Below are 10,116 nucleotides of genomic sequence, written 5' to 3'. Positions count from 1 at the left end.
AGGATATGCCTGACAAGGGCCATGCCAAGAAGCTTTGGGCTGTTTTCAACATGTGCTTGAGGAGCTTACTATTCAAAACGATGTTAACTGATCATAGGATATGCACAATAGGAGCAAGGACATAAACCTCTAGGCTATTTTCAGCGGATGCAAAGCGAGGGCCTCTGTCCAGATACAATCACCTACACGTGCATCTTGAAGGCATACGGCTCTATGCAAGATGTTGATATGGGCTTGAAAATTCACTCTGATATTGTTAGTCAGGGGCTATTGCAAAAAACTCCGTGTTTGGCATTGCCTTTGTCGCTATGTATGCCAAATGCTTGAGGAGCTTACTACTCGGAACGGTGTGAAAACTGATTGCGAGACACACACAACAAGAGCAGGGACAGAAAGCTCTAGGCTGTTTTCAGCGGATGTAAAGCAAAGGTGTCTATCCAGATGCAATCACCTATGCGTGCATCTTGAAGGCATGTGGCTGTGCGCAAGATGCCGATATGGGTTTAAAATTCACTCTGATATTGTTAATCAAGGGTTGTTACAAAAAATTGCCGTGCTTGGCAATGTCTTGGTCGATATGTATGCCAAATGTGGTGCAGGATGTCGTCTTTTGGAACGCATTGATTGCAGGATATGTTAGACAAGGGCCGGGCCAGGAAGTTATAGGCTGTTTCCAGCAGGTGCGTTAACTGATTGCAAGATACGCACAACCATAGCAGCGATAGAAAGCTCTAGGCTGTTTTTAGCAGATGCAAAGCGAGGGCCTCTGTCCAGATGCACTCACCTACGCATGCATCTCGAAAGCATGTGGCTCTACGCAAGATGTTGATATGGGCTTAAAAATTCACTCTGATATTGTTAGTCAGGGGTTGTTGCAAAAAATTACGTGCTTGGCAATGCCTTGGTCGATATGTATGCCAAATGTGGTGCGGGATGTCGTCTTTTGTAACACAAGAATTGTAGGATATGCCCGACAAGGGACGGAGCTTACTATTTGGAACGGCGTTAAATGATTGTGGGATATGCACAACAGGAGTAGGGACAAAAAGCTCTTGTTGGAATTAGGGTTGCAGAGAAACACACACAGCTTGGAGAAGACGAAGAAAGCTCAAGGCACACAATAGAGAGTGTATTCCTTAGTGTGCAATGGAAAGATAGATAGCCCTAGAGTGATGGGCGTATATACAATGCACGGGGGAAAAAACCTCCTAAAGAGGGAAAAAATGCCCCGGCGGTCCTAGTGTGTTCACACACATCACTACCACATGTATATGGTAACAAATCCCCCCTGGAGTGATGCGGTGAACGAGAGCTGGCACATGAGTAAAGGGAAGTGCCATGCCCTGAGGACAGGATCAGTCCACAAAGGGGAGTAAGCCCAAAGCTTTGCGGAAAGCTTCAAGCTTCTCACGAGACAATGCCTTTGTGAAAAGATCTGCAAGGTTGTCCTGTGTTGGCACATAAGCCAAGCTGATCTCTCCTGCTGAGAGCCTCTCCCTGACATAGTGGTAATGCACCTCAATGTGCTTTGTGCGAGCATGAAAAACTGGGTTCCTAACAACTGCCAATGCGCTCTGACTGTCAGTGTAGATAGTGTTGGCAGTGTCCTGTCCAACACCCAAGTCAGCCATAAGGCGTCTGAGCCATACACACTCAACTGTAGCTGTGAAGACTGCCCTGTACTCAGCCTCACAACTCGAAGTGGCCACAGTAGGTTGCTTCTTGCTCAACCATGATATACATGAACTGCCAAGCATGAAACAAAAACCACTTGTGGACACTCGCGTGTCAAAACAACCAGCCCAATCTGAGTCCGAAAAAGCATGTAAGTCTGGCGGCAATGATCCCCCCTTGGGATAAAACAAGCCAAGATGTAAAGTGCCACTAAGGTAGCGGAAAATCCTCTTGACAGCCTGCCAATGCTTAGAACCTGGGCTATGCATAAATCTGCTGACCTGCGAGACTGCAAACTGAATATTTGGCCTCGTGTTGCATACATAAATGAGGCAGCCAACAGCAGTTTGGTAAAGAGTGACATCAGCAGGATCGCCAGCATCATGTAGACTCAACTTCAAACCTGTTTCCATGGGAGTGGCAATAGGTTTGCAATCCTCAAGTCCAAACTTACATAGCAATGTCTCTATGTAACTTTTCTGACACAAGGCAATACCACCATCACACTGCTTAAACTGTATACCCAAGTAATGATGCAACAGCCCCAAATCTTTCATCTTGAAAGTAGCATTCAAATCAGCCTTAAATTCAGCAATATGTCTCTCATTTGGTCCAGTGATCAGCAAATCATCAACATAAAGAACCACAATGAGAAATACATCATCCTCACGCTTTACATACAATGTGCTTTCTGTTGGACTGTTACGAAAGCCTCGTTTAACCAAATGAGTGTCAGCTTTCTCATACCAAGCACGAGGAGATTGCTTCAACCCATACAAAGCCTTCTTACATTTGCACACTTTGTCCTCTTGTCCTTTTATGACAAAACCGCGAGGCTGCGTTACATAAACTTCCTCAAATATGTCACCATTCAAGAAAGCAGTAACAATGTCTGATTGATGTACATCCCAACCAAAATGAGCTGCCAATGCACATAGAAAACGCACAGTAGTCATACGACAAGTGGGAGCAAAAGTCTCTTCATAATCTATGCCTTTTTGTTGTGCATAACCCTTTGCAACAAGTCGAGCCTTATGGCGATCGATCTCACCATCCGGCTTGCGTTTCAACTTGTAAACCCACTTCGTACCAATGGCCTTTTTGCCAGGAGGCAAATCACATAAAGTCCATGTGTCATTCTCTATAAGTGCATCATATTCTGATTTCATGGCAGCAATCCAATTTTCTGAATTCTGTGCTTCATCAAAAGACAGAGGCTCCTCAACATCATGTAAACTAGACACAGCCAAAGCATAACAATCTGATGCATAAGATGCATGGTGAGAGCCTGAACGAGTACGACTAGATAAAGGTGCATCCAATTTACTGTCACGCAAAGTGTGCACCAGCCATTTTGGCATACCTCTAGCCTGCTCATTTTCAGCCCTTTCCTCATCAAGTACATCATGTACATCTGCATCAGTAATAGGCTGTTCTAAAACATTTTCAAAAACCCCCATAGGCTGTACAAATTGCCTCATTGGAACTTACATTCGTATTTCCACCACTGAAAAGAGGCAACAAAGTGTCATAAATGTCCTGTGAGCTTACATTACTGTCTCTAGTACATGACAGCAAGGGTTGAACAGAATCTTCCACAAACACTACATCCCGTGAAACCAGAATACGTTTTGTTTGCGGATGATACAACCTGTAACCTTTGCTTTCAGCACTATAACCAACAAAAATACATTTGACAGCCTTATCATCGAATTTTCTGCGCTGCACTTGTGGCACCAAAGCATATGCCAAACAGCCAAAAACACGCATGTGCTCAATAGAAGGTTTTCTATCATGCCATGCTTCATATGGAGTAATAGACTGCAAAGCTTTCGTAGGACACCTGTTAAGTACATAAGTGGCACACATGATGGCCTCAAGCCAAAAAGAATGCGGCAAAGCTGGACTTTTGACCATACATCGTGCCATTTCCGTTAGTGACCTGTTTTTCCTCTCAGCAACACCATTTTGCTGAGGTGTATAAGGCACTGTACATTGGTGTTTTATCCCACGACTAGCCAGAAATGCATTAAATTCATGAGACATATACTCCCCCCCTCGATCGGAACGGAGGGTGCCCATAGTACATTTTGAGACATTTTCAGCCATAGCCAAAAATTGTTTGAAGCACATAAAAACTTCGGACTTCGCTTTAAGCGGAAATACCCACGCATGCCTGGAGTAATCATCAATGAAAGTCACGAAGTACAGGTAATTGCCCAAGGACGGAGTTTGCATGGGCCCACAAACGTCACTATGCACAAGCTGCATCCTGCATGTGGCCCTAACTGAACCATCCTTTGGAAACTTAGAACGCTGCATTTTACCCAGAATACAGCCTTCACAAACATGTTTGATAGGTGCTTCAAGAGGCGGCAAAGAAGCAACCATATCAGATTTCTGCAAACGCAGCAAACTGGCAAAATTCAGATGACCAAAACGTGCATGCCAAAGTTTTGCATCTGAAATAGCCCTTGAATCTGCAACAGCATTTGCAAAATTTTGTCCACACTTGTCATACAAAGTGAGCTTATACAGCCCACGACACAAAAGCCTAGATGCAACAATTTCATCACCAAAACTGAGATCATGAACTGTACATCTGTCATCCACAAATTTGACTACAAGTCCAAGTCTAGCAAGTGCGGATACAGACAAGAGATTCTTCTTGATCCCAGGTACATAAAGTGCATCAACAAGTGTGAAGGAACTGCCATTAGCAGCAGTGAGCACAATCTTTCCAACTCCCTGAACTGGATAAGAGGCGTTGTTGGCACAAGTGACTGAATTCCCATGAGGGACAGACTCGAGAGAGGTAAACAATTCACGATGTGAGGTAATGTGCTTTGTAGCACCACTGTCAAAATACCACACATGTGAATCTGCAGCAACTGACAAGCATGCATCATGGACAGCAAGATTGTAAGTGCACTCTGCGCTAAAAGCCCATTCTGCATCAACATCAGCATCACAATCTCCTTTCACAGAAGACTCAACAATGGCTGCATTTGTAGTGGAACCAGCATTTGTAGTGGAACCACCCTCTTTCTTCTTAGCCTCTTTGGCCTTCAACTTAGGACACGACTTGATCAAGTGATCATTGGCTTTACAATAATGGCAACGCATCTTCTTTTTGCCCTTATCACCAGAATTGCCAGACGAAGTGCTGCCAGCAGAAGCATTAGGAACAGAAATTTTGCCACTCGCAGCAGAACCATAAGAAGTGGCTGCATTACTGTTACCACCCTTTCTTTGACAAGCAATAAAAGCCTGTTCAACTGCACGCTGCCTAGTCCTGTTTTTTCTAGAAAGTGACTCTTGCAACATCAATGTGCATAATGCATCAAACTTGACAACTTCAGGATTTCCTTGGGTCATCAGTCTCCAAGTACTAGCAAAAGTCTGGTAGGAATCTGGTAAGGCATCAAGAATAGTCTGCACAAGGGAACTGTCAGAAATGACTTCACCTGCAGAAATGAGTTGCTCATTGATATCCTTGACACTAGCAAGGAAAGTGTCCATATCATCTTCCTCATGCATAATCTTCGACTCTAGCTCTTTACGCAGCAAAGCAATTTTAGCCTCATTGCGGCTTGCATAAAGACCTGCTAGAATATCCCAAGCCTGTTTTGCAGATTTTGCTGAACGGATGTGAGGAATAATGGTGCGCTTCACAGACAACGCAATCAATGCATGAGCCTGCGCATCCTTAACATCCCAACGAGCTTGTTCTGTTGTAGGCAAAACAACTCTAACAGCTGCAATCCTTGCAGCAAGACCTGCAACATCCTCAACATCGCCTACATCTTCAGAACCAGGACGTACATCAATGCCCTGCACAATGTTCCAGACACCTTTTGACACAAGAACGTGTTGCATCATATAAGCCCACATAGGGTAGTTGTCCCCATCCAACCTGTCCTCAGCAGCAAACATCTTGAACACATCTGTGTTGTTGTTGTCAGCCATGGTAAATGCTGCACCTGATGTGAAAACTGCCCGAAAATAGGAGAAATGGAGCGGGAACAACTTGTGCTATATAGCACAAACCGTAGAAGACTATAAGGCACCTGTTATGCAGAAAACGGCACTGACAGAAAATCTGCACAAAATGACGAAATAACCTGTGCAGTACTGCCCGTAGTGGAAACGGAGGCCGAAATGAGCTCAAATCAAAATTCTGAGCAGACCTGCGAACGCTTGCCAAAGCTCACTGAAATCGGAGAAAGTGAGCAGGCGTGTGCTGGAGCAGCTGGCGACTAAGCCCGGGAGGACGTGACCTGCTCTGATACCAATTGTTGGAATTAGGGTTGCAGAGAAACACACACAGCTTGGAGAAGACGAAGGAAGCTCAAGGCACACAATATAGAGTATATTCCTTAGTGTGCAATGGAAAGATAGATAGCCCTAGAGTGATGGGCGTATATACAATGCACGGGGGAAAAAACCTCCTAAAGAGGGAAAAAATGCCCCGGTGGTCCTAGTGTGTTCACACACATCACTACCACATGTATATGGGAACAGCTCTTCGTTGTTTTCGACGAATGCAAAGTAAGGGCCTCTGTCCAGATGCAATCACCTAGGCGTGCAACTTGAAGGCATATGGCTCTATGCAAGATGATGATACGGGCTTAAAAATTCACTCTTATATTGTTAGTCAAGGGCTGTTACAAAAAGTTGTCGTTCTTGGCCATGCCTTGATGGATACGTATCCTAAATGTGATGCACTTCAAAAAGCACAAAACGTGCCTGAGGAGCTTCCAATCTTGAATGCCGTCTCTTGGAGTGCATTGATTACGGGATATGCGCAACAGGAGTAGGGCAGAAAGCTCTCCATTGTTTTCAATGGATGCAAAGCGAGGGCCTCTCGCAACACAAACCAAGCGTAGACATGAAGAGCATGATGAGGAGTTCAAAACGTGGCTATGGCAAGAAAGCTCTGGGGTGTTTTAAACAAATACGAAGGGAAAGCCCACCCCACCTCCAATATGCACCTAGCGTGCTCAAGACCAGTATGCACCCACCGCCCTCAAAATGGTCCTCTACCACTTTAAAGGAGCCCTCTTGGTGCTTCCATACCAAAGCTTGGTAACATAGCTTCAGGCTTTGCAATGTCCACTCCACCTCCACTATCATGTTTGTTTCGAGCAGTGTTGTCATACGAAAGCTTAAATGCAATCTGTGTGCCTCGACAATAGTCAATCTATCGCACGGTGAGTAACCATTAACATTTCTTGATTTTTGACACTCAGAATGCAGTTAATGAACACGCTGAAAGTTGCACGCTGCCGTGGGAATGGGACGTTCCCTCATATTATAAAAATTAGGGAGGACTATGCAAACTCCCCCATGCAAGGAGACTTGCATGTTTTCTTTTTTCTTGAAACATAAAAATGGGACAATAAATAATTAATAAATTGACATCTTGTATGATTACGAACATCGAGCTTGATAAAACTCTAATCCTCCTTGTGGTTTTTTGCAAGGTGATCCTCTGAAAGACAAGGTCGGTTTGCTCTAGATTGTCTTGAGCCTATGCAATGTGAGGGTGTTTCGTGAAATGCAGTGACGTACGTTTGCGCATTGAAATCTTGTGCCACAATCAAAGCTACGAAGCTGATTCATGACGACGTTCTAAGGCAAGGGCTTTTGCAAAGCCATATCGTGATGGGTGGTGCACTCATGGACATGTAAATTTGAAATGTTGTCTCTTGGAAAATGGGTTGATTATAGAATACCTAATGGATGCGGCAAGGAAACACTTTGCTGCTATCAGTGGCGGATGAGAAGGGAAGAGCTGTCTTCAAATTCAAATCACTTGTACTTGCACCTTCCAACCTTGTGGCCTTACGCAAGAAATCAACATGACAAGATCACTAGACAAGGTCTACTGGAGAAAGATGGCATGCAATGGTTCTTGATTAATTTGTGGATAATAGTTGCAAACTCCACCCAAAGCTGCTTCAAATGATGCAACAAAATTTACGTGAATGGTGTTTCACCACGAAAATGAAGATTGCTCGACCGTCTTGTCCATGAGAGAGATTTTAGATCAATAAGCGATTGAGGGTTTCTATTTAGACAAAGTCTTTTGGTTGTTACGACAAAGTTCAAGATTGGTTTAAGGGAATGTCTCTCGCAAACACTTCATTCAGTTCAGAGTTCAGCCAGCTCCTTGAATGGCCTTACACAACGCCTTCAAACGAATGAGAATCCTCGATGAGATTGCAAGATATACCAATGGGAGCAAACAAACATCATGCCGACAAAGCTTTAGCCCAACATCATTGTGTTTGTTTACGACAATCAACAAATGGATATTGAAACAGAAGAGTACGTAAAATACTCTAAATTCTATACTCGTTACTATCGACGCAGTGAAACGAACATATTAAAAATTGCACACTACCATGGGAATGGTGTGTTCCTTCGTATTATAAAAATTAGGGAGGATTGAGCAAACTCCTCCATGCAAGGAGACTTGCATCATCACTGAATAAGAATTCTAGCCCTTCTTATGGCTCTTTTGCAAGGTACATGGGTCAAAATTGGGGCATCACGATCGTAACATTCTTAAGATGGTACCAATTAAGAAATAACCAAACTTGCTTTGGTGAAAGTTCTCTCTCTCTCTCTCTCTCTCTCCATCCATTTTCTTCTTTAGGGATATATATTCTTGTTGAATCTTCAAATGACACAATCACACTTACACAAATGAATGCACACAATAGAGCGAGAGTGAATCCAAAAATTAATACAATCTACTCCAGCTCGAGACAGGCCTTACGCAAGATGTTGACATGGGTGAGAGAATGCACCTTATGATTGCTGGTCACGAACTATTAGAGAATGATGTTGTGCTTGGTGGTGCTTTAGTTGATATGTTCCTGGTCGGAGCTTTGTCCAATCATGCTCCTTGTATTTCAAATGTTGTTGATGGGTGGTATCCTGATGAATATTGTGATTTGGATACATATTAAGATTATGATGATCATGAATACCATAGGCAGCCCATTAAGACTGGCTTCTTGCACATGAAATTGATTACCCTAGTGATCGACATGTATGCCACATGTAGTGTGCTTGAGAAAGCACAAAAAGTGCTTGATGAGCTTTCTGTTTGGAATGTCGTCTCTTGGAACACATTGCTCTCTAGATGCAATCACCTATGCATGCATCTTGAAGCATGTGGCTCTACACAAGATGCTGATATGGACACAAAAATTCATAATGATATTGTTAGTCAGTGGCTATTGAAAAGAGATGTTGTGCATGGCACTGCCCTGGTCGATATGTATGCCAAATGTGGTGCACTTCAGAAAGCACCAAAAGTGCTTGAGGAGCTTACTGTTCGCTTGGAATGCACTGGTTGTTACAAGATACACAAAACATGAGTAGGTAAGGCATGTCTCTAGGTTGAGTCACCTACAATGGCACCTTGAAGGCATGTGGCCTTACGCAAGATGTTGACATGGGTGAGAGAATGCACCTTACAATTGTTGGTCACGAACTGTTAGAGAAAGATGTTGTGCTTGGTGGTGCTTTAGTTGATATGTTCCTGGTGGGAGCTTTGTCAAATCATGCTCCTCGTATTTCAACTGTTGTTGATGGGTGGTATCCCGATGAATATTGTGATTTGGATACATATGAAGATGATGATGATCATGAATATCATAGGCAGCCCATTAAGACTGGTTTCTTGCACATGAAATTGATTACCCTAGTGATCGACATGTATGCCAGATATAGTGTGCTTGAGAAAGCACAAAAAGTGCTTGAGGAGCTTTCTGTTTGGAATGTCGTCTCTTGGAACACATTGCTCTCTAGATGCAATCACCTATGCGTGCATCTTGAAGCATGTGGCTCTACACAAGATGCTGATATGGACACAAAAATCATGATGGTATTGTAGTCAGAGGCTATTAGAAAAGAGATGTCGTGCTTGGCACTGCCTTGGTCGATATGTATGCCAAATGTGGTGCACTTTAGAAAGCACCAAAAGTGCTTGAGGAGCTTACTGTTCGCTTGGAATGCACTGATTGTGGGATACACAAAACATGAGTAGGGTCAGAAAGCTCTAGGCTATTTTCAGCTGATGCAAAGTGAGGGACTCTGTGTATATGCAATCACCTACGCGTGCCAAATGTATGCCAAATGTGGTGCACTTCACAAAGCACAAAACTTGCTTTGAAAGCTTCTTTCTTGTCCGGAAGGTCGTCTCTTGGAGTGCATTGATTGTTGCGGAATATGCCCAATAGAGACAGGGCCAGGAAGCTCGGGGCTGTTTTCGGCAGATGTAAAGAGATGGCATCTCACCAAGTGCAATCACCTACACTTGCATCTTAAAGGCATGTGGCATTATGTAGACGTTGATATGGGAAAAGGCTATTGAAAAAAGACGTTGTGCTTGGAAATGGCTTGGTTGACATGTATGACAAATAC

This window comes from Adiantum capillus-veneris, chromosome 9 (assembly GCF_014529385.1).
Source record: "Adiantum capillus-veneris isolate H3 chromosome 9, ASM1452938v2, whole genome shotgun sequence".
Classification (NCBI taxonomy): Eukaryota; Viridiplantae; Streptophyta; class Polypodiopsida; order Polypodiales; family Pteridaceae; genus Adiantum; species Adiantum capillus-veneris.
The sequence above is the reverse complement of the archived record's forward strand: the minus strand, read 5'-3'. Positions refer to the sequence as shown.